Source organism: Varanus komodoensis, unplaced genomic scaffold (assembly GCF_004798865.1).
Source record: "Varanus komodoensis strain SLA01 unplaced genomic scaffold, ASM479886v1 scaffold20_1, whole genome shotgun sequence".
In the NCBI taxonomy this organism is placed as follows: domain Eukaryota; kingdom Metazoa; phylum Chordata; class Lepidosauria; order Squamata; family Varanidae; genus Varanus; species Varanus komodoensis.
In genome coordinates this window covers 16,076,048-16,095,762 of record NW_025335587.1, presented here as the reverse complement: position 1 = coordinate 16,095,762, position 19,715 = coordinate 16,076,048, and the positions used below count along the sequence as shown (strand labels likewise).

At 48.9% G+C, this 19,715-nt stretch overlaps 1 protein-coding gene across 2 annotated transcripts in view; it reads right to left on the bottom strand.

Moving 5' to 3' along the window:
• AKAP1 (A-kinase anchoring protein 1) overlaps nucleotides 1-16,123 on the bottom strand; it is a 40,690-nt gene extending 24,567 nt beyond the window's left edge. Inside the window, exon 1 of one of the 2 annotated variants that reach the window (XM_044430011.1) lies at nucleotides 15,993-16,123. The gene's annotated coding sequence lies outside the window, so the exon portion shown is untranslated. Of the gene's footprint in view, nucleotides 1-405; nucleotides 4,525-15,992 lie in introns of those variants that run through there. The other variant, XM_044430013.1, reaches the window with a different exon arrangement.
• Nucleotides 16,124-19,715: the final 3,592 nt, after the last annotated feature.

Genomic DNA, 19,715 nt, shown 5'->3' with positions numbered 1-19,715 from the left:
GTGAAATACAATTCCCACCCTCTCGGCCCTTGGCGATGCTGGCTGGGGAATGATGTAAGTTGCTTTTGGACATATCTGAGGGGAACCTGGTGGATGAAGGCTGACCTAAGCTGTTCGGAATTTTCGAAGCTAGACTGTGTTTACTCCAAGAAAAGGGACACGCTTTTGTGTACCAAAAAAATACAAGTTACCCTAAGTCAGCAAAATTATACTGCATCAAACGTTCTACCTCTAATTTTATAATTTTACAGGTACTCAAATATTTCCTTTTGATTTCTATAAATCTTATTCAACCACATCTCTAGAGACGTTGAGTGCTGGAGGTTAGGCTTGCAGGTATGTGAATGAACATGAGGACTAGACACTTGACTGTTAAAGATAGGCTCCTGGCAAAAGTCAACATACCCAAGGAAGCAAAGTTTTTGCTTAACATCACCCTCTGTTCCTCTCTTCTACCAGCCCTTCCCATCCTCATGCTCTCCAAACAGATGATGGGAGTTGTAGTCCAATACCTCTATTGTAGTCCACAATACATCTGAAAATGAAAAAAAAAAGGTCTGGACAGCATCAGGATGGAGAAAACAGAGAGCGGAGCGAGTGGGTTCTAGTCTTCCTTTACCTCTGCTGGAATCACTACGCTCTGCTACCTGCTACAGAACAGCCAAGCCTTCAGTGAGCAAAGCCGTACATGGCCAGAAGTGCTCAGCAGGGCAGCGTGTTCGAAGGAGAGGACAAAGGGGAGCTCTGGCTAAGATCTGCGAAGGCTTGGAAGTCGGCTGATGTTTACGGCCTCCATCACACGGGCATGCGTGCAAACACTTGACTGCAGGCACCACACCAAGTCACACAGGCTGGTGTTGATTGCAAGCCCGGCGTGGTGATGTGGGATTTAAGGTCAGCCGGCCGATAGAAGACACTGTTTTTAGCAAGCTGAAGCATAAGGAGCCCTCCAAGGGGGAGTTTTTGCTGGGGGACCCCTCCTCTCAACAGCAGCCCAGCCTTCCTCTGCTTCAGGCCAGCCTTCCCGCCCTAATCAGTTGTTTTAAGCGAAGAAACAATCCAAACATTGAGGGATCCAATTCTGGACTGACTGACTCTTGTTCCACAACCCCAGAGGTGAGTTTTACCACCCACGTTCTCCCCTCCAAAATTTCAAGGAAGTTTTGCAGGAGTCACACAACTAGAAATGGGAATCTGGAGCGATGCTCATCTATCTGGCATCAGCTGCCAAATCATGGTGCAGAATAGATAAATGTATTCTCTTTCTCCCCCAGAGTAAAATTCTTTGCCTCTTTCCTTTCATCCATGCAACACTCCAAATTCCTAGTCCATGATCGCCAGGCGAGCAGAGTTCTCCATAGGGCAAAGTTCGCCCAGTACAGGAGAGGAGGAAAACCATTCCACAAGGAAAAGGGAGAAAACGATGACGAGGCCACGAAAGTCTCAATAGGAAGCACCACTAACAATTCACGGTCTTCTCCCGCAATCACATAACAACGTAACTGTGTAATATGGCAGAATTAGCAAGATGCACAACGAATGCCACAGCCCTGGTGAAGAGGCTGCCTGAACGGGACCTGGCTGTGTTCAAAACTGAAGTCACGGGGCTGGTGCCATTTTTTCCAAGCTAAAAATAGCTCGAGGACACAAGCTGCCTTATAAGCCCACACCGAAGCTGTAGATTCCAGAACGGATAAGTCAACTGGGTACTCTAGCTACAAAATAAAAGAGAATAAACAAGATTTTTAAAAAAAAAAAAAATCTCCAGCTAGAGACTCTCCACATAGACATGGCTTGGCACAAGGCTGCGACCAGTACCCTGGCAAGAGGAAAGCATCTGTATGTCCGGTTTTGCAGCTCTCCCACCCATCCAAACTGGTCCGTCCCGGATCCTGTAGGAAACCCTGGTAAATTTAGCTGCACTTCAGCACAGTGACATTGCAGGGCGGGGGAAGCAAATCCAGGCAGGAAGAAATGACTGGATGCCGCCGAAGGTGGGAGAACCAAATGCAACCCTCGTCCGCTAGAATTTTTGGACTCTGCGCAATTCCACCCCCATCTTTTCTAGGACATGCCGAGCGATGTAGTCAAACAGATGCAGCCCGCTTTTTAAAATTTCTGCGGAACAGTTTTTTTGACATTTGCAACCTGCTTTTCTCCGTCTTGCAAGGAACCCCAAGGCGGCTTACCTTGTCCCTCTCTCTCCATGTTATCATCACAATGACGCCCCTGTGAGGTAGACTAGGCTGAGGGTTTGTTACGAGCCCAAAGTCAGTCACTAGAACCTGGATCTCTCGAGGCTCAGGCTAGCCTGCTTAAAAGCCACACTACACTGATGCAACTTGGTGCAGCCTATTTTCTAAGTTTTTTTTTTTTAAACAGAGGAAGCAAAATGCTAGTTCTCACTGCTGCAAAGCTTGAAAGTTTGAGGGTGGAAAAAGAAAACACAGGTGCCTTCTACTAGACCAAGTGATAGTCTCCAAGTGATATTCTCCACAAATCAACAAACAAAAAGAAGTTGCCAATGGAAATTCGAATAGATTATTTTAGACATTTTTTTAAACTGTACTCTTTCCAGGGGTCTTTCTTAAAGGACAATGCTATGCCTAGCCAAAGAGATTCACGAGTGATTTTAATAGAGGTTTAAAGTTACGTATTTTAGCTCGAGATCCAGGATTCTATGTTCATTCTGTGTGATCTGAGTTCATGTTATGTTTATATAAATACATTATCTTTCTATGGACATGTAGCAAGTTTCATTAAACTTTTGTTTTATGGTAATTTCGAAGCAATATAAACTAAAACAATCTGATCCAACCGACTTGGGGACATCAAGTATGGGAGTAACAACATATCCGATCGTTGGACATCTCAAAACCCACCTACCTCCATGCCTTATGTAACTTCCCGACATTTTAAGTATGTCTTTGCTCATAGGGCCTAGAAACTTGTTACTTTTTGGTGTAATTAACAAGGAAAGGAAAAAGAGGCTAGCATTTTCCATAAGCCAAACTCTTGCCCCAATGTCAAAGCTACAAAATTATACAACACATACCCGGACTTAGATCTGATACAAATAACACTGTCCTGAGTGTTTTCTAATCCAGCCTGCAACTGTGGCACACATTCTATTACTGGCATTTTAAAGACAAGAACACAGAGGCCGATGCTTGCTCAAGGTGACGCAACAAGTCCCTAAGTGTGGCTTTGAAGTCAGGATTTTAAGATCTAGCATGTTCCCTGCATCACAGCGACATGGCCGAGGCTTAAAGGACGAAACCGTTCCCAATTGTAATGAAGGTGCTTGCCCTGCATCCCCATCTTGGGATCTGCAAGAAAATGCGGCTCTCCTGTACGAATGAGGCTAACCAAATCGGGGGAAGGTTCTGCTGTTGCCATGACAGACTGGTCATTAGAATGCCAAAAATGCAAGTTAAGCATTAAAGAGAAATAAATGCACTGGATTTTCCAATGAGCCTGAAACCTACTTCCGGTGGATTTCATGCCATGCCTGGCAAGCAGGATCGTTTTGGAGCAATGCTGTGCTAGAAATGCCCTTTGTCCCAAATTATACAAATAAAGGAAGCTGGCACTAAAGTAAACAAGTTGAAGGAAAATCAGCCAAGCAGGGCGACCTTACTCAACCTGTGCCTTCCAGCTGCACTGGACTCCAACTGCCATCATCCCCACCTAGGCACATACTTTAAAATCCTAACACCTGACATGAATCTGGGCAGCCCATGTTGTTATCAGACATTTCTATAAAAATTCATCTGCTTGCCAACTGTCATTCCAAATCTTAAAATCCCTCATGATTTTTTTTCAAAATTTAGAACAATTCCAAAAGCTGAAACCCATTTCAACAAAAATATTGGCCATGTGAAAAAGAGAGCTGATGCATGTGACTCCCATGTAGGTCTGGGAGCAGAGGGCAGTCTCAGCCCAGTGTCCAAAAGATGACCATGTTGGCATCTTGATCATTAGCTCAATGGCTGGCAGAGGACGCTGAGTGCAAGGCATCTGAGAGCTGGAATACTCGTACCTGGAAAAAGCCACCCGGGAGAAGAACCAAGCAATACCTGAGTTAGTTCAGTGCACTTAATGCAAAGGAAAAGATGGTGACAAGACATGGACTGTGTTGACTCAGCACAAGCCTTCTGCAACCCACTCCATCCGGACGTGCCAGACCGTCTCTCACAGCAAAACCACAACAGTAAGGACAAGAGTATTGTGTAGAAGAGCTCAGGTTAGCCTGGAACCTGGAGAGGCAAATGTGGACCAGAACTGGGAAAAAGTCCAAAGTTTGGAGCGCTTGGATTTCCCCTCCTAGCTTTCCTAACGAGGGGCTGGGCTGGTGTCTCCCAGATGTGATGAGTTACACTGAGGGGTTCCCCGTGGCCTTAAATGACCCTTACTGTAAGACTCTCTGAGCTCTTTGCACGCTGACTCCCTGGGAGTATTTCTCAGCCTCTGCTCCCCTTCCACGGTTGCAGGGAAAACCACACCAGCCCGACACAGGCAGTGCTTCCACAAAAACCTGCAGAAGACGGCTCCTTTGGTCGCCCACATTTCTGCACGGACGGGGTAAAGGGATCCGTGCTGAAGTCCGCCACTGTTTCCCTATGAAATTCAACTACTGGCTTAAACTTCAGGGAACAATTACAAGTCTAGACATCAATATTAATTAATATGTCCTTCCCACGACATTGCAGGGTGGAGCGGTGTGGGGGGGATCTTGTTTTCACTTGCCCGAAAGTCTCTCAAGGCAAGCAGGCAGAGGCAGAGTGGAGTGAGTTGTACACACAGAACAGTCTTGCAATTGTGGTGTTTCACTCTTGTCATGTTATAACCAGGGTTTAGGACCATCGTAGAGAAGCCTCCCTGCAGCGGGAAAGCAGGAAACTAAACTGTTAGCCCGCGCCCAAAGTCAGACTTCAAATGCATTGGATTGCAACTTCCATGGGCCAGGCTGACTAAGGATGATGAGAGTTGTGGTTCCACACATCTGGAAGCAATGGAACAACCACAAGCAATGCGCTTGCGCAAGCGCAAGCGCAAGCAATGGAACAACCCCATTCCATCAAGGGGAAGATGCTACTTCTTGGCCATGGAGGCGTTCCCTTTTTTGTTTTGAGAGCAAACAGAATAGGGTTGCCTTTATGATTTCATTCACATCAACAACTATATTTAGGGTTAGCCTATAGCCTAAACAAACCAGCTATCGAGAACTCCTGTTACCAAAGTGTCAATGAAATAAGATAGATGAAATCAATGTTTCTTAAAACAAAAAGCAAACTATCAGATTGCAAAAAGATATGAAGTTAAATTTCTATTACTCAAACATTACCGAATACGAATAAAGAGAATACAATTCATTCTCACACAGGGTGCAATCCTATAACCTCTGGGTAGTTTGGGGCACAATGGATTATTTCAGGACTGAGCCTGAAAGCTCTGCCATTTCAAACCCAGGTTCTCTCACAGCCGCTGCAGAAAACGACGCACCAGCTGCCTCTTTTGAGATCTTGACAAGGAAGGGAAAGAAAATGAAGGTGCTGATGGGCAGGGAAGAGTGACTGGGGCTTACACCACCTTCAGGCCGCCCCCTCGCCCTCTTCCCCACCTGTCTGTGGCACTTTGAGACAGGTGGACACAGCACAAGGTACGAGGTGGAGGAAATGGCTGGCGTCTTTCACACTGTTGCTTGGATGCTTGTACACCTCGGCTTACGCCCACCAAAGACCCTGGATTGTGCCCTTGCACCCCCCCTCCCTATAAATTACATTGCCTAACTATCTAATATGTGTAGTCACTTCTGTTTTGGGTCTCATGAAAATAGCTCTCTCCAGCTTTTTGAAATGCCTGAATTTTCCACTTCTCTAAAGTCACGGGTACAAAGCCAGGCTTGGCCAATGTTGTTGTCCTGTCATTTTGTGTAGCCTGGGGCTGACCCGAGCAAGGCAAGGGAATTAAAACAGGAGGGCCATATTGCCTGCTGGGGGAAAAAAGATGCTTTTAAAATCTCCCAAATCTGATGTTAAAGAGGTTTTTTTTTTTTTTTTTTGCCCAGTAACTATCAAATTTTGATTGGACTTTTTCTGGATTTGATTAATATTCTATCTGCTCAGGTGGCCCAGCAAGTTTTGAAAAGTCTGCTTTTGAGAATGAAACAAGTTTAAAATGTACTCTGAATTTTATTGTTCAACAATTGATGTATTTAAAAATCAACATGGCTTAGTAGTCAGATTTGCTTCAGTGTTTAGGAAATCTATGAAAAGATTTCACTGGGAAATTGATTTAAAATTACTTTTCCTGACTGACTTAAATCAGTGATTTAATAGGACTCTTTCTTGGTCATTAAAATTATTTTGATTTACATAAATCCACAGAGTACCATAAAATCCTAACCTAAAAAGTCTGTTGTCTGTTATGGGGTCCCTGGAAAATAGCAACTCTCTGATTTCACTCGAAGTTTCCTTGAAGCTGGAGTGGGCAAAATGGCACCATAAACCACACCAGGGCAAGAATTATCTATGTTAAAAAAACCAAAACTCCAAGATTCGATTCTGAGCAGCTCAAGTTCAGCAACATCTGTTCTGAGAATGTGTTCCTTAGAGATAAAATGCAAAAAACTCAGATTTTTTCAATGGCCTCAAGTTGTTAAGCACAAATACTTGGTGTGTGAAGAAAATATAAACATCAAGCATAAAACTCACTTCTGCCATCCTACGAGCACTTACTTGTAAGCCTCAGAAATATGTTCGGCGTAAAGAACATAGGATTGGACTGCTAGCGTTGCTCAAGGTTGCACTCCAACAGAAGCAACACTTGGACTCTAATCTTTCAGTGGAGTATTTGCAAATTTATGATGATGCAACAAGCCGACCGCACAAAGCTCCTTACGTATCGGCTGGGTTCACACAATCACTGGTTCATGGAGGAGGAGTCCCGGTGACTTACCTTCCACACTCCATGCACCAGTTGTGACCGGTGTCATTTGCGTATCCACTTCTCCAAACCTGGGGGGAGGGGGATACACAGCAGGGGGTGGCTGCGAAACCACCCCAGAACCCACACACAAGCAAGCAACCATGGCTCCCCCCGCACCTCCGTGATTCTGCAACCCAGGGCAAAGTTTAAGGGGGGGGGGGGCGGAGAAGCAGCACTGAATTTTAGCATGCCAAGAGAGCCAGCAAGAAAACTTCGCTCGCTTCCTGAGCAGCATACCTGGGCATGTACCCAGACAAGTCCTAAGACCATCCACTGGGGACCTTCTCAAGGAGAAAGGAGGTAAAGGGCCTTCCCGGTTGTGGCACCCCATCTTTGGAATCAACTCCCAAAGAGGTTTGCCTGGCACCTACTTTCTTTCCTTTCTGCACCAGGTTATTGTCCAGGCATTCTAATAGTTAAGCTTGTCATTTTAATAGGGTTTTATCAGATGAAAGTTCATTTCTTCTAATGAAAATGAACCTGCCTACCAATTTTATCAGTTGCCTTAAGCTTGTTTATTATTGCTTATTGGCTCTTGCAGTTTTGTTCCCACTCCTATGGTTTGGCTTTCTCAACCACCTAGGGAGCCTTTTTGGCGAGGGGGCGGTATACAAATGAAATAAATAAATAGGCTGAAATTTTAATTTGACTAGCACTGTTTCCACTCAAGCTAGGTTTTATTATTATTAGATCTAAGGTAGTGTTCTTTGCATATGAAGCTCTGCATTTGGGGAAAGAGTTTTAATTCTAAAAATGTTTACCACCCCAGATCACTGACTGCCAGACACCTTGTGTCTGTACCTGCATTCTGTATTAAAGCATCCAATTTTTAAAAAATCGATTTTAGCACCCAGTTTTTGCTAGTGTGAAGTATCTTTGGTTGTGACACAAAACACCTGCCAAGGAGAAAGGAAAGAGTTCCTTCTCCACCAATGCCAAGTTAATAAATAACTATTTTTAGCAGTTTCAGGTAGATTGCAGTTTGATCAAAGAATTTGGAACTTTTCCTGCTTAACCCTGTGCGTTTGGGTTACAACAATGGCTCTGGAGGAAAGATGATGCAACAAGGAAGACCGAATCAGGCAAGGGGGCCAAAAAGCACCCTCCAGCTGGATTCGCACCCCCAATCCCCAGATGAGAGGGCAAGCAGGACTATTGCACCAAATCCACCACAAGTCTTGCTGGCTTTTTCCTCTTTCCTCCGCATCTGTTTTTCTTTGTGTGCTGTGACTTTTAAACATTGCAACCCTGCGGGGCAGTCTTGTGTCCAGACTGATAGCAAGCTGCTCCAGCAGCTTTTTTAACCAGTGGAGAGGAAATAATTCAGTTAAAAAATACAGATTTGGGCCCACATCTAACCAGAAAATAGGGAACCAATGGAGAATTTATTACAGGCAAGCAGCAGAATTTTGGTCCCAAGGAACAGAAGCGGTGGTAGATGATGCTCTCTCTGGCTGGACATCTTGGACCATTTGCCTTGCCATGCCATTGCTCATGGGCACTTGCTAAAATAAAACCACGGGGTCTCCCAGCACTGGATACCCCGGCTGAGCTGGCTTTTGCCCCACTTGTGTGTCGCCACTTGCTACTCTACCTTGAATCTTTCCACCTTAGATCCCCCCCCCCCAAATCACATGCCTTCCTCTCTCATGCCCACAGACCCCTTTTCACAAATAGGGGTGCCCTTCAAGACAGCCCCCCTTAAAGACACAGCCCCACAGGTGAATTAACACCTGAAAAATTTGGCGTTGTAATGCAAAAACAACATGCGCGGCCAACTGCCATATCAGTATGGAATCTAATATGTAGCCCCCTCTCCTGACCAGGATATGGCACACCACCTCCGACACAAAGACGTTTCAGGATTAGGGCTGTCCTCAGGACGGGGGTGATGAGATGCAGAGAAGCTCACCTGTCGTGCAAGGAGAAGGAAAGCCCGGACTGAGCTGCACAGCCCCCTCGGCAGGTGTCTTTGGGGCAGCACAGAATCCAACCCAGGCCAGACCGAGTGACTTCACTCTGGGTCCCACTCCAGCTCAATGCTATGGCTACTTCTATAAATCGATGCAGCTATGGTAAGTGTTCTATAGTAATTCTATCCACACCCCTAGAAGGGTCTGAATGGAAGGAAACAGGCACAGGCGTGCATTAGAGGTCTTACACGACCAGCGTTAATCCCCCCACGGCATTGCACTGGGGAAGAACTGCTTCTTGTGGGTTGTGTGTTCAGAAGGTAGGTTTTTCAGATCTTCGAAAGATGTCCTTCTCTTGGCACAACTACCTTCAAAGAAGCATTTGATGGGAATGTGTGACAGGGTCTTCTCGGTGGTGGCTCCAGGCTCTGGGACTCCCTGCAGGGAAAGCCAGGCTGCTTCTATGTCTCAAAACGTGTGAGCGAAGCCTCAGAGAACCATGGAGTTGCTATGCCATCTTCTGAACGCTCGTCTTCTTGCAAACACACGCCCCTGAACAGTCAGCAATGCTCCCTGCTACAATTAGCAAAAGACCCAAAATGAGAAGCTGAGAAATTTGCATAATTTCCTCAGAGCACAGAACCCTGATTCTGCACGCACAAGAATCTCATCTGCTTGCAGATACAGAACGTGCTTTTGCCACAATAAAGTAGTCACCAAAGAATTCAGCTGGCACACGAGTGTTTTCAGAAATTAAACTTCCTGCAGAGCAAGCAAGCCGCCTACACTGAAGTCTAGGACTAGCGTGAGTCGACTGAAGTCCTATCTCGCAGCTTGAAAATATGTTCCTGGGTTTTCCTAATGCTCTGAAACCACACAAAGCCAGACTGCAACACCCCCTGAAGCAAGATATTGGGGTACTTCAAGGTTTTGGGTGTGATGCCATGCAACGGAGGTATGTTGAACATCTTTCAGTCCAAGGGTCAACCATGGTTTTGCAGATGCTCTCGAAACTGTCTTCCACCAGCTGGCATTTCCAAAGACAAAAAAGTAGGACAGGATTCCCCAAATACTGGCTAACTGTGAGTTAAAACTCTTCCAGGCAGTAAATAAACCTTATGTCAGGGCAGCTAGCCCTTGACTAAGGGGGGGGGGGGCACTCAAAAGCTTGGAAACTACTCACTGGCTGGCTAGAGAGTGACTGTCAGGTAGGTAGCTGTTTACCACCTGGATTCAGGTTTGCTTTCCAGGCTTAGCACTCCTGCAGTCGACAACCCATGCAAAAGATTTAGCTCTGGGTTCAACAGAACGATCGGCTTCCTGCCGTACCATAACAGGCCACCTTCTATCCTTGGTCACTCAGTCTGCAAAATGGAACAAGTCTGAACAGGATTTCAGAAGGTCGCCAAGCACAAATCTTTCCACCCAAGCCTGTGCCTCAAAGGCAGAGAGGAACGCATGGATGGCAGAACCGGTTCGAATTATTCTCGGCATCATTAAGAATCTTTACCAAGTTTTATGGCACTGACAGAGTTCAGGCCAGGACATCCACCTCATCCCACCAGGGATTCAGACCAAATCGTTGCCTCTTGCATTTCCAAGGTAGACACAGGAGACCTGTTTCCAGGCTGTGCTTTACCTCTTTTGAGAAACGATTCCTTCCCACGGTGTGCAATTTCAGGCTAAAGCCCCCTGCTACTGCAAAAAGCAGCTGGCCAACACCTGCCTTGGCCATCTCCACTTGGTGCCTATCCTGGAGGGGAAGGCATTACAAGAACTGCAGGTAGCAAGAAACAGAGCTCACGGTGCCCTTTATAAATTCAAAACACAAGAGGTAGCATTGGCTTCCATCTCCGGGGCATCCATAGCTAAATTTTATTCGTACACCACCCAATAGCTCTCTGGGTGATGCATACCGATACATAAAAACACAAGACAATACAATGGAATGCTACATGCATTTTTTCCAATATACAAACTTTAACAGCTAAAACCACTTCTGAGGACCCAAGACTAGTTAAAACTGACACGTGCTCTTTAAATACCAGCAAACACCTGGGCAAAGAGGGCAGTCTTAACATGGTTCCAAAAAGAGGACAGAGTTGGTTTCAGACTGGCTTAGTGTGGGGTATGTTCCACAACTGGGGGCCACCGCTGAGAAGGCCCCGCAGGAAGGCCTCAGATACTGATCATACAGTTTGGGCAGATTTAGCACAGGAAGGACTTTCCATCAGCTATTGTAGTCCCAAGCCATGTGCGGTTTTACCTGTGAAAACCAACACCTCGAATTGGGCTCAGAACACACACAGGGACCCAACATACAGGTACTATAATGCTCTGCCGTTCTGGTCCCTGTTATTAGTTTGGCTGCTGCACTCTGCACGAAGGGCGGCTTCTGAACAGCCTCCTTGCTTCATGGCAAAAGAACTGGATTAGACACTTGTAGGCCAAAACATCTGGAAGGCCACAACCCCCACCGTTTCTGCACTGGGGCTGATAGGAGTTGTAGGACAAACTGTCTGAGGGGCCATAAATAGCCCATTCCAGATTAGGATCTTGGCAACTCAGCCATGAAACTCTCTGGAAGGCTTTGGGGCAATTCCCCTCGCCTACCGGAACAGAGCGGAACCATGTGCAGGATTTTGGAGGGCGGGCAAGGTGAAATTTCCCCAGGTGCTGTTTATAAGCCAGATCCCCTTTTCAGCTTGGGTGAGCCTTAAAGGCCAGCTATCTCCATTTCCCAGTTGCTCAGGGCAGCTCCAGTTAGAACTGGAACATAGGACAACCCACCTGCCGTTCACCTGCTTTCCTGTGCAGCCTTGCGAAAGTAAGAGTACCTTTAGAAGATGCAGAAGATTTTAAAAAATGGCTTTCTTTCGGAAATGTGGAACTCGACTGGTGTCGTATTTGCTACAGCCGAGAACACAACCTCACGGTGGGAGTAAAAGGTGCTGCTTTGGTGAGCAAGATTACCTATGAAGCTTAGATATGACGAAGCCAGTTTCCTTCCCTCCCCTTCCAAAATATGTTTGTTTCTACAACCAAAAATGCCTCCTTCCCTCTTCCCACCCGGGCTAGGATGAAGGTGAGCCACTAAGTTTGGGGACTCATGCTGATGTCTGGGTGGGGTGTGCCAGGGGAAAAAAAAAAACACAACAGCAAATGGCCAGGAAGAGCTAGGAAAGGAACACACCTGAAGCAAAGCCAGGTGTGTAGCAAAGAGGTGAATCCTGACCCTGGAAGAAGGAAATTTCAATTTCCAAAATGCACAGGGCAAAAATACAGCTGGTTTCATATGTGCCCCCCCCACTTCCTCCCTCCCACCTGCAAACCCAAGTCAATACACCTGGATAGAAAGTGCCCCAGGAACCCCAGGCAAAAATGAGATGCTACTTCTTAAAAAATGGTGTAAGTACACTTTGAAGGGTGGAGTACAAATTCTTAAAACAGGCAACAACTACATGAATACACCCCAGAAAACCAACAAGGTATTAAAGATGCTGAGGGAGTGTTAAAATGTGTTATTATTATTAAATTTCTATACCACTCTGAAGGCATAAAAATATTATGAACTGCCAAAGAGCTTCAGCTATTGGGTGGTACAAAAATATAATATATAACCCATACCTAGAATGAAGAAAGTGGCAGCATACATTTGCCTCGCCATCTCATGCTACCAGAACATGGGCTGATCCAGTGAAACTGGATCCAGTGAAATTGGATTACTGGGTAAAGGAAGATCTTGCAGTAATGAGAGCATTGCTAAAGCGACAAGAACTCGCTGCCATGAAAAGTGGCAAAAGGCACCAAACTTAGAGAGCCCGAAAGAAGTTCAGGTAAGTCCATGGAGGAGCCAAGTCTATTGATGGCTCCACTCAGGCTCCAGGATCAGGCACCACTGGGCCAATGGAAGATCCGTGACTTTGGCATCCAGCTGTGCACATCCAAGAAACATCTGCCTGGCTTGGTCTGCAGTGGCTCTGCTTAAGACCCTCTCGGGGAGCGGAGGCCAGAGAGACCGCAAGGATGCTGACGGAGCGTTTCAAAAACCCCGACTTAAGCCATTCACCCCGAGAAGCGGCAACAGAGGAGCAGACAAATTTATGTCTCTGGAGAAGGCGATAGTTGTGAGTAGCAAAGTTGTGTCCAGCCCATAAAAACGGGGCCTCCACGCTTGGAGGGCGCAGTGGCAAGGAAGACACCGCGGCCTTCTGCCCTGCTTCCCAGCAGCTGGAAGCAGCAGCAGGCTGACTCAGAGGGGCCTCCGGTGTGATCCCCCCAAGTTTTATGTCTGAGAGCGCAAGTGGGGGGACCGGGAAGCGTGCAGTCCCAAAGCCCCCAAGTCCGGCTGGCAAAGGACCTCACAAGGCCATTGTGCACGTTCCCCGAGCGACAGGCAGAGCTCCTGAGTGAGTGCTCTAAAGTGAAACTGCACCAGGTGTGCAGGGAACCTCTCATTAGCTGCCTTGGCCGCCCTCTGCCCGCACTCCCCCTCCTGCGAGCAGCTCAAGGCTCGGCCACGCTTGCCTTAAAGGGCCCAGTCCTCCCTGCCTCGGGCTCGGGCTCGCCACCTGGCCTGCGAGGGAGACGGGCCGTCCGAACGCAGCCACCTGCTCCCCTCTGGGGGCACCCCACCCACGGCGCGCTCCGGGAAGGGGGCTTCCTTCCTTCCTTCCTTCCTTCCTTCCTTCCTTCCTTCCTTCCTTCCGCCCCTGCCCCGCTCCGGCTGAAGGGCTCCTGCAAAACCGAGGAAGCACATGTCTGAGCCAACGAGGAAAGCCTCGATTCCAGGCGAGGGAAGACGGGGCCAGGCCTAGAGGAGGAGTGACATTTCTCAAGTTACCATTCAACAGTAACCAAAGAGAAAGCACAACACTGCGGCGAGGGTGACCTCCAGCAGGCACCGATGCCAAGGGGAAGGCGCACTGTGATCCCTTTTAGGAGAGAAAGGCAGAGAGGGAACAAGCGCCGGCCGGCCCACACGCTAGGCCTGGCGCGAGGACCTCTGCAGCCAGGCAGCTGCTGGAGCTCACGCTCTTTAAAGAGAAAGCAAACACCAGAGCCCGTGTGACCTTCCCCGTGAAAGTTTTGCACTCCTAAGGTGAGCGAGGGCACAGAGCCCGTTGCACTCACATGGGCAGGAGAGCCCAGGTCGGGCCTTTCAGAACCGACCCTTGGGGGTTACCCTTGCTGAGTGTGTTCTAAAGCTCACCTCTGACTCACAAAAAGCCCACTGTGGCTCCCGGAAAGATAAATCAAAGCCACCCCAAACAGAGCAAGTTTGGCACCGATTTATGAATTTAGCAAGAGTGCCTTTAAGGAGGCTGCCAAGAATCCTTGCCCAAGGACATGCTTCAGCCCCACTAAGTGAATATTTCCCAATAAAATATTAGCATAGCTGTATGGAAGAAGTCAAGAGGGTTTTTGCTAATCTACACTGGATAATGGAAAGGACAGAAGGAGGGCGTGGCGATCCCTTTAAAGGAATTATCACACTCTGTGGCTCAAGTCAATGCCACAAGCAAACACACCCAAGCTACTTTTTATTCTCTGGATTTCTTCTGTGTGGGCCCAGGTCCTTACAGGTGAAGCTTTTAAATTCAGGACTGCCTAGGATGCCAATCCTTTGTTTCCCCTTCCAAGCATGGATACAGGTTGAGCTTCACAGCAAAAAATGAACTTTAACCCACCTAAACCTGTCACATCATATTATTCAGCACCTGCACCCCACCTGAGCAGTGACTGGCCTCTCACATCATAAAACACTACCTGCAATTCAGCGGACGCTTAGCACTGGTATATGGCATTTCCTGTTCGAGAACTCAACAGCACAAGAAAGGCTGCAGGCCAGACCAGAAAACAGCAAGGAACAAGCTGCAGGACAAGCTACATAATGAACCCGGCACTTCTTGATCGTTCTTAAAGTACAAGATCACCCTACTGGCGGCAGAAAGCAGCGTGCGCATGTACCAAAGGCTGGCACGTGTGAATTGGGGAGAAGGCGCACCTTGGCTTTCTAGGAATGCATGCATGTGGGCTGGAAAGCAAAGCAAAAGGCTCTCACACAGTTCAGTTCAATCCAGGGATAGCTTTGGCGGCCTAAAGACACGGACACGTGCAGAAGTTGGAGGACTCCGGGCAGGCCTAGCCCCTGTCCCTCCGAGCCCTGAATTTCCTTCACCTGCCCAATAGCCAGGAAGGTCACACTCTCCAGCTAGGAAAACCTGGCCTGGCAGCCCAGCGATTCCGTACAGCGCCTGACGCTCAGCGCAGCGCGGAGCAGGCCGACACAAACAGCCCCTCCTCCGGCGCAACACACCTCAAGGCATTCGTGCAGCTGCGAAAAGGGAGAAGTGGCGGAGGCGCTGTCAGAGAGGCACGCGGAGCAGCGGCCAGACAAGAAAGTGCGGCGGGCACGTGGCGAAGGGGCAGCTCGGGGGGCGCGGATGACAGCGCCGCGGATCGGGGCCGGGGGCGAGGGGCGCTCGCGAGGCCGGCCGTGCGCGCAGGGCTGCTCCGGGCGCTCGCTCGCAACGCGTGCTGAGCGCTTTCCCAGGGCAGGCAAAGCTTAGGACCAGGCGGAATCCCCACCTCCCCACCTCCCACCCCGAGGCAAAGGGCTCCTGGTGCAGCCCCCCGTTCCCTAGATGCCAGGGGACAGGCGACCCACAGCCGAGACGACGCGGCCTGCATACCATGGGGTGGGCGGGCGGGTGGGTGCGCAGCCCAGCACGAGCAGGGAAGACCCGGCAGGTGCAAGGCCTGCTCCGGTACTCCTTCCGAAGGTGGCGACGCTCTCTTTCGACAGCGTGGAGTTGAGCGTTCTCCCCCGCCAGGGGCTGCGGAACAGCAGCTCTTAAGTAGCGCAGCTGCAGGGGCTGGTGGCGAGACTGGCAACTCTACGTGGGGGAAAGAGAAAGACACACACTCTCAAACCCACTTCGGAAGGACAGCTGCATTACCTCCGGAGGCCCCGGCTCGCCACTTTCTACCCACACCGCTGGTATGGCGAAAAGTCCCTACCCGTGAGAGTGGCACATGAGGACTAGCGCCTTAGCCCGCAGTTGCAAACAAAAAGCCTTTACTCACGATCCGTCCGGTGCTGCTCGCCCTCCTCCTCCTCCTCCTCCTCGCTGTCCCACCCCTGGAACCGGTGCCAGAACCCCGTGCGCCGACGCTGCTGCTGCCGCGAGCGCCGCCTCCGTGCCCAGCCCCTCCACCCGCCGCGGGCCACTCGACCGTCCCCCCACGTGCTGCCCCACCGGGCCCTTCAGAACGCTGAAACATTCGACCGATATACACAACGTTCCATTTGCCCCGCCCACCGCCCGGACAACGTTCCACTCACCCCTCCCTCTCCACCCCCTCCTTTCTTCTTCCCTTCCTTCCTTCCTTCCTGGCCGCGGCTCCCGCGAGATGTCCGAGGGGAAGCCACGCCCCCTGTCCGGCCCGACTAGCGAATCGGAAAGCGAGCTGGGAGGGAGGGAGGGAGGGGTGCGAGGAAGAGCGAGGCGCATGCGCAGGAGCGGCGTGAGCATGCTTTCTTTTCCTCCTGGTGCGAGCTTGGAAGGAGAGGGCAGTTCTGACAACCGCCGGATGGGTCAGCCCCGCTGACACGGATTGTAAGACGCCTTCCTTCCGGAGCAGTGCTCTGCGCATGCTTACTCTGAAATAACTCCCGCTGGGGCTTACACCCGAGTAAGCCTGCCTAGCATTGCACAGTTCGGAGCGGAAAAGCCCTGGGGCAACGATTAGCATAGCATGAACTTGTTAAAAAAAATCTTAGCACATACAGATACACAGAAGAAAATGTAGGAACAGAGAGAGTCAGACGGGGTCTCCTGGGCCATCTAGTCTGACCCCGGCTCCAGCCCGCTCTGTTCATGACATGCCTACCATGCGCATGTCCAGCTTATCCTTAAACACCCTCACCGTTGGGGCTTCAGCCACCTCCTGTGAAAGCCCATTCCATACCCTCGGGGTCCTAAAGTTTGCTCCACTGGAATGCATCCTGCCCTCCACTGCAGGGGAAAACAGAAGAAACTAATAAACAGAACAAACTAAAAGTGTGCAAAGTGTCCAAGGGAATTTTAAATACAGCCTATACATTAAATCCCCCAAAACTAACTTTTCCTGCCTTTCAACGCTCTATCAGAGTTTACAGAAAACATTAATGATACAACAGATCTAATCTGTTCACATTCTACTGCTTTCCTTTTTCTTTCCCAGACTTTCCTCAACTTCTATTAGTGATGCTGAGCATAATAAAATTGCCATTTATCATTAAATTCTCCTAACAGTCTTCTATTTACATAGTGAACTTTGCCACCACAGTGTATTCTGCTAATCTATGTCTCCGTTCTTCAATTGTTGGAGGCTCCGGTCATTTCCATTTAGAAGCAACTGTGATTCTTGCTGCTGTTGTCATATACAGACCATGTGCTTCGGAGTAACCAGTCAGAGGGTAATGCTGGGAAGTCACCCATGCAGATCTAGTCATAGTTCAAATGGGAAACCAGCCTCCATTTGCTCTTGTGTAAAAGTCACAAGACTCCTGAGAATCCCTTGGACTGTCAAGAAATCCTAAAGGAACTCAACCCGGACTGTTCTCTAGAAGGACAGATGCTGAAGCTCAAATACTTTGGCCCCCTAATGAGAAGGAGGGGCTGATTGGAGAAGACCCTGATGCTGGGAACAACAGATGGCAAAAGAAGAAGGGGACGGCAGAGGATGAGGTGGCTGGATGGGGTCACTGGAGCCGTGGGTGTGGGGCTGGGTGGACTCTGGGGGACGATGCACAACAGGAGAGCCTGAAGGAATGTTGTGATGGGGTTGCAAAGAGTTGGGCACAACTTTGTGACTGAGCAACAACAGCAACCCCAAAGAGACAGCACTTTTGCTGTTTTTAGGAGGGGTGGGGGAGCAAATGCTCACCAGAAGAGGCATCCCCTCCTGCAGGAAGGACAGCCAGGAATGTCTCCTCCCAAAAAGGGTCCCTCCCATGCCTTTGCCTGTTTTTGAAATAGCGGATTCACCTCCCCCCCCATAGGACACACCTTTTATGAGCTGCTGAAAGTGTATGAATTGAATCAGTTGATTCAGGGCTGCAGCACTGCCTGACACAGTTAACGGCTCTGGCCAAGCTTGCAGCTCAGGGCAAGCCGGGTTTTGTCACAATTAGCTGCCAGTAGCTTGGGTTGCTTCGTTTTCTTAACAGCGGGCTTGCTCAGCCACAACTGGCCTGATTCAGAGGAGTCTTGTGTTGCAGCTTTCCCGCTGTCTTCCGGATGTGTCAGCCTACAATGGCCACCATCTCTAATTGGTACAGCCAGTGGCTGGGGAGAATAGGACTTGTATTCCGACATGTACGAAAGCTGCCAGATCAGGGAAAGTTTTTGCAAGACCTTTGGGCAAGACACCGTCAGCCATCCCTTCTTAATGCTGCAATCCTTTGCAAACCTCATGTGGGGAATAAGCCATCCCTGGGTAAAAATCCTTGACATCAGGCCTTATAAATGCTAAACTCTTTGGAAGTGTTTTGGAAGATGCGAGTGCCATTCCAAATGGCCCTGCGTGACAGCCCTGCTTGGCTCCGGTTGATTCAAGCCTATGGCTTCCTTGAGGGAATCCTCCCTTGTTGGCCTTCCTTTTCTTCTTTTGCCTTCCACTTTCCCTGGCATGATTGTCAGGCTCGAGTGAGTCTTTCCTTCTCATGATGTGCCCAAATTTGCAACGGACTTCGTTTTGTAATGTTAGCTTCCAGGGAAAGTTCTGGCTTGGTTTGCTCTAGAACTCACACGATCAGCTTCTTTTGTCGTTCAGTACTGTAAAGACCTAAAGTTCTTTTTCAGTAAAGACCTAAAGACCTAAGGTAGTTGTAAAGCTCTCCTCCGGCACTATGCTTCAAACACAGCCATTCTCTGCCTGCCCGCCTTCTTCACTGCCCAGCTTTCACACCCAGACACAGTGATCACAAGTGCCTTGGCCATGAAGATGCCTTTATATAGGATGATCTTCGGACTTGATCATTGCAGATAAAACCCGCCAAGACTTGCCTGCCCTTTCCTTCTATTAACCCCCAGAACAACTGCTCAGCATTGATGGCATCAGTCCTCCTGCCGTTTCATAGGCAAAGCTAACTGTTTTGGTTCTTATTGCGATGATTTCCAAACTGGCATTATCTTGGTGTGCCTGTGCGGAATCCTGATGTAGTCTCTGCCTTGGCTGATGCTCCGGTGTGGCAGAAGAGCAGCTGAGATCAAGCCATAATTCCCAAGGATGATATGCACATGAACACTTACCATGTACAAACATTATGCGCAGGAAAACAACTTCTCAAAGCACCAATACATATGCTCACAAATACCAAGCTGGTTCTGAGTTAAACTGCCTGGACTTTGTCCACTGCTAATTTATAGAAAGTGTGGGCAAGACGCATTGATTCCCAAGGCAGAATATCCAGCTCTTCTAATTGAGGCAAAACAGAATCTGTCACAAACTTTTCCCAGAGAAATGTCTAAGTCCTTGCATGAATTTGCTATCCCAATTTCCTGCAAGGCAAGGCTGTTGCATCTCAGACCTGCAGATCAAACCAGCCAAGTGGGGCTCCCCAAGGGCCCCACTTGCCAGGGGCTCGCACCCAGCAGGTGCCCGCTTGCAAGGGCTCCTCTTCACCATTGCCGGCTGTTTACTGGACCCTGCAAGAGGCTAACGGAGATGGTGCAGCTGTGTACAAGGGCAGGAGACGTCCTAGCTGGTTTCTCATTGCTGCGGGACCCGGCAAGCCACGTCCAACGATCACGAAGAAGAGGA